The following is a 5,576-nucleotide window of genomic DNA, read 5'->3' as shown; positions in this document are numbered from 1 at the left end:
CCTCGAATGAATATTATAAATAATATTAATTAAATAAAAGAAAGGAGTCATACATCCTCAAATGAATATTCAAATAATATTCAATAAATAAAATTAGCTGAGTCATAATACCTCGAATGAATATTATAAATAATATTCATTAAATAAAATAAAGGAGTCATACATCCTCAAATGAATATTCAAATAATATTCAATAATAAAATGAAGTTTAAAGTTATCGAATAAACCTTATTCGATTAATAGTTTGGAAAACTATAACCATATATATATATAAATATATATATATCCATATCCATATAAAATCTACTCGGGATCCTCGACTCCCGGTTTTAGAAAATATTTTCACCCTTGGGTCCCTATACTAAGGGTATATGCAAGATACAACTATCCTCTAGCATAGGTATTATCAAATAAACCAACAGATATATATCTCAAGAATATAAAACAGGCATGCATATATACCATATCACATGCTACAATATATCGCAACATTTGCTAAATAACAATCATGCAATATCACAAGATAATGCATATACATACATTTACATCACAACAACAGTGTATCGGATAGAATACTTGCCTGAGCGACTTGGGGGTGAGAAAGGCTCGGGACGAGTCTGGCAACCTATAAACAACAAGTAAGTTGGAATTAAACCAAAATCACTTGTAAGTCTATGCTTTAACTAACTTAGACTCTAACGCTTGTTTTACGCTCACCGATTCGCTTAAGTCACTCGGGTACCCTCGGCTCCATCATTTTTAATAATTTAATCTTTACGAGTTTTAAAGCGATTCCTTCGCGAATGACTTACCAACTGCCTAACACACTTACCATAAATGTTTCACACATTAATTAATCCTTTTTGGTCTTTAACCTACATTCCAAAGTAAGGCGAGGGAAAAAGTTTCGTTCGTGAAACACCGTTACTTGAAACGGTCGTTTCTCCTAAACCGTAAATCGGAATCGGACGAACTACATATCAAAACGAAGCTCGTAACATGAGCTATCTAAACATGGCAGTGGTCACAATTTAACAGGGGGTTCTCGGGTCCTAATGCTATGCACAAAACAGTCCAAAGAAAATCGGACATTACGACGGCTATGTTTACGCGATTTCCCATTTTTAAAACTACCCACAATCATCACAAACCATCCTCAAATCCACACACATCAAACACCCATCCTTACCACATCATAACAATCCCAAACAATTCAATATTACTCATTCATACATATGCTTAACCTAACTTTAATCATGCTTTAAGTTTCTTTAAATCAAAACCACTAAATTATCATTTCATTTCACCACCATTCCAAATCTCAACTCTAAACATAACAACAAGATACCATAACATCTTACTCATCAAAATCACTTTATAATATATATGAACCTAGGGTTTGAAAGTGGTATACCTTCCTTGGATTGGTGGGTGAAGCTAGGAAGCCTTAATAAGCTTGGAGTAGTCTTAAGAAAGCTTGGATCTTCAAGAAAACAAGAAAAAAAACTCAAGTTAAAACTTGAAAACACTATTCATTGTCTTCTCCAATGATTAAATCAAGAAGCTAGAGAAAGAATTTGTGGCTTAAACTTATGATATAGCCATTACTAAGCATAAAGAAGGTTAGGGAATTTTCTTACCAATTAAGGATGCTTTGATCTTGATTTTGGAAATTCTAAGCCTTGCAAAAAGAAGAAAGCCGAGAGCAAACAATGAAGAACAAGGCCTTGGTTGATTTTTTGATTTTGATGAAATGATTTGCTAGTTGGTTGACTTGGTTTTGTTTTTGATTTAGCAAATTACCACCTTGCCCTTGAATTTGTGTGGTCCTTAATCAACCACACCTCCCTTCTTCCATGTCATGCTTATGTCACCCTTGTGATGTCATCCTTCCTTCCTTGTCTTCTTTCTATTGGTTGGATGACATCACTCCCCTTAATCCCTTTGATTAGCTTCCTAATCGTTTGCCTAATGACCGCTGATCTGTTGTACGGTTCGCTTAACTTTCGTTCTCGTTTATCGTTTGAAGGATCATACCCGGGATCTTATTACTTAGGTTCCCTTGACCTTTCTCAATACATTATATTCCTTTTTATGATCCTCTATTATAATCCTTTAATTTAAATCCTTTTTATCCTGTTACCTTATACTCAATTCTCTCCGTATCTTGTGGATTTCCGGGAAAAACCAAAGTGTTCGGAATTGGGTTCTGACGATATTTACATACACTTATATACTTCATATAGTACTAATAAAATCCCAGAATATCCATAACAGAACCCCTACATAGTGTGGCGTGAAAAGTTTTCTCATTCAGCTAAAACACTATTCACAAGGGTTACAAAAAGTTGAAAATTTTTGGGGTTATTACAATTACTTTCTTATTTCGACAATCTATCTGAGCATCATGCTTAGATAACCAATCCATCCCTAATATAACGTCAAATTCTCCTAACTTAAACGATAGCAGATCTACACAAAACTTACTACCAGAAATCTCAATCTCACAATTCCCACAAACTTGGTTAACAGTTACACGTTCTTGATTTGCTAATTCCACAGTCATTATTTCATTTAAATACCGAACTGGACAATTTAACTTACTAACAAAATCTTGTGAAACAAACGATCGAGTTGCTCCCGAATCTATTAACACTTTGGCATATAAAGAATTCACATTAAGCGTACCTGCCACGACATCCGCATCCTGGATCACATCCTTCACCGACATGTTAAAACTCTAGCCCTCGGAGTCTCATTCACTGTTGGGGTAGATCCCATAATCCTTAATACATTACTGACTGGGGCTGGTGTCTTGCAATCCCTGGCCATATGTCCTGGCTTCCTACATTTAAAGCATGTAAATCCAATGACTGGAACCTTCACTGCTGGATTCCGGATAGGCTGATCCTTATTTGCTGGCTCTCTTGCTGGCTGATTTCGGCACTCCCTCGAGTCGTGCCCTTTCTAATTGCATTTAAAACATACCACATTCAACTTGTTACAAACTCCTCCATGCTTCTTTCCACATACTTGACAATCTGGAAAAGTTAATCTTAACTGATTCGGCTGATTCATATTAGCTGGACGATTGCCCTGGCCTCCGTCTCCTGCATTTGGTCTCCTGAAATTAAAATTTCTCCCTGACTAAAAATTGCCCTTCTTAAAATTTGGAAACTTCTCTGTTTATAACTGACCCTCACTTCCCTCGACTTTCCTTTTCTTGCTTTCCTTTTCTTTCTGGAACATCTCACTCTCTGTCTCTACGATCATAGCTTTCTGTACAACCCCGGCATAGGTATCCAATTCAAAAATAGCTACCTTCCCTCTGATCCATGGCTTCAAGCCTTGCTAGAATCTCTTAGCTTTCTTTCTATCAGTATCAACATACGACGGCACATACCTTGACAATTCCTCAAACTTCCCCTCATAATCTGTTACCGACATGTTCCCTTGCTTTAATTCTAAAAACTTCAGCTCCATTTGATCTTGAACAAACTGAGGAAAATACTTTACTAAAAATAATTCCTTAAACCTTTCCCAAGTAATAACATCTGTATTTTCCAATGTCTTCACCATCTCCCACCAATAGGTGGCCTCATTCTTCAGATAGTAACTTGCAAATTCAACCTTCTGCTCCTCTTTCACTTTTACCAAGGCAAATGCCTTCTCTATTTCCTTTAACCACACATTTGCTTCAATTGGCTCTAAGGAACCCTTGAATTCTGGTGGGCTTACGGCCTGAAAAGTTTTGAAAGTTACCTGGGGATTGTTCTGTCTCTGCTGTTGTTGTGCCAGGTGAACTATTTGTTGGGCCAAGATTTGAAGAATCTGGGCTATTGCTGGGTCCATGGGTCCTGGGTTCACATTCTGGTTAGTATCATCTTGGGTGTTATTGTTGTTGTTGTTGGTTTCTTCATTCTGGGTGTTGGTGCGGGTATTTCTTCTGGGAGGCATTTTCTGTAAAGAATCAATCAATTTATTTAGCTTTTGAATCAAATCTTTGTATAAAAGAAAAGTTTTATAAAATAGGAATATCTCTTTTTGAAAACAGTTGTAACTAAGTAAATTGCATGCTTCTTTACAGAATAAAAACAGTTATGGAAAACAGGGTACATGGTATCACAGGGTATACTGGTGCAATAAATAAGGTAAAGTAAAACAGGTGCAATAAAGTAAATGACAGTGTTGGAAAGGAAAAAGGTACTGATATATAGATCAAAAGTTTTAGGTAGTACAAGCGTAAAGACGCTTCGAAAGTAAAAGCAAAAAGGGTACAACAACCTACTCACTAGTCAGCATCGCTAGTCTATAAATACAACTCAAGAGTCTACTGATACACACTACACACTACTGTACATACTACATAATCATAACAACACTGCTCAGCATTTCCATATCTGAATCTCTAGCTCATGGCAAATCTGGACCTCCTATCTCCTCAAGCTCCTCTAGAACCCACTTAGCCCACTCCACTAGGAAATCAGGGGTGATGTCCTCATGTGTAGCCTCAGCAATCCTCACAGCAGCTGTTCTGCGAAATGCCTGGAGCCTCTCCCTAAGTCGCCTCTCACCACTCCCCATCTCTCTGGTACGCATGATATGCAATAAATCCTGGATCTGACCCTGTAGGAATCGCTGCTCCATAAGGCAAGCCTCAAACTGATGATATGGGACAGGATAGGAAGAGAACTGGAAAGGTACTCATGTGACTGACTGACTAGTAAAGCCTGAATCAGCAGGTGGGGGTCCTCTAACAGGTGGCCTCATGCCTGGAGGAGGAATATCCTGCAATGGTACGGGCTGCAACACCGGTGGAGGTAGAATAGCCAATGCTGGTGGAATCACAGGACGTGGATCCGATGCTGGTGCTCCAACTGAAGGCTCTGAGTGATCAGCTGATAAGGGAATAAAAGAGTCGGCCATCTCTGCTATCTGAAATCATATCGTAATATAAGAATCTCGTACCACGACGCAAACTATACTAATACCGGTTCTACCATAACACTCAACCTCTCGACGTTCTATCATCCTATACCTTACTTCTAATCCTATCCCTCTACCCATTCCCGTCAACCTAGGCTTGTGTCAGTGACTTATAACCTGTAGCTCTGATACCAAACCTGTGGCACCCTCCAAACCCGGGTCAGAAGTTTGGGGTCCACATACACACCTTGATTATAACCTGCTTATAACAATAATAAAGATAATAATAATATACGCAGTGACCCTACTTACCAACCACCACGGACCGCAACAGGTTAAAGTATGCACACAAGCCAAACACACTAATATATTATAAACCGTTCAAATCCCAACTATTTCAAACTCAAACTAAGTATTAAACATTATTACAAACTTAAATTATCCCAAAAGAAGCCTACTAGCTCAGCTTTCTCAACCTGAACCCCTAGCTCTCACGCTGGACTGGGGATCCTCTTTACCAACTGGTTCCTTTTTAACTGGAAAGAATATAAACAACATCGCACAAATGAGCTAACTAGCTCAACAAGTCGTAATGACAAAACTGAGAATAATGATCATCAGGTGAATATGATTATGATATCAAGTGAACA

This window comes from Apium graveolens, chromosome 4 (genome assembly GCF_009905375.1).
Source record: "Apium graveolens cultivar Ventura chromosome 4, ASM990537v1, whole genome shotgun sequence".
In the NCBI taxonomy this organism is placed as follows: Eukaryota; Viridiplantae; Streptophyta; class Magnoliopsida; order Apiales; family Apiaceae; genus Apium; species Apium graveolens.
Note: the sequence above shows the minus strand (reverse complement) of the source record.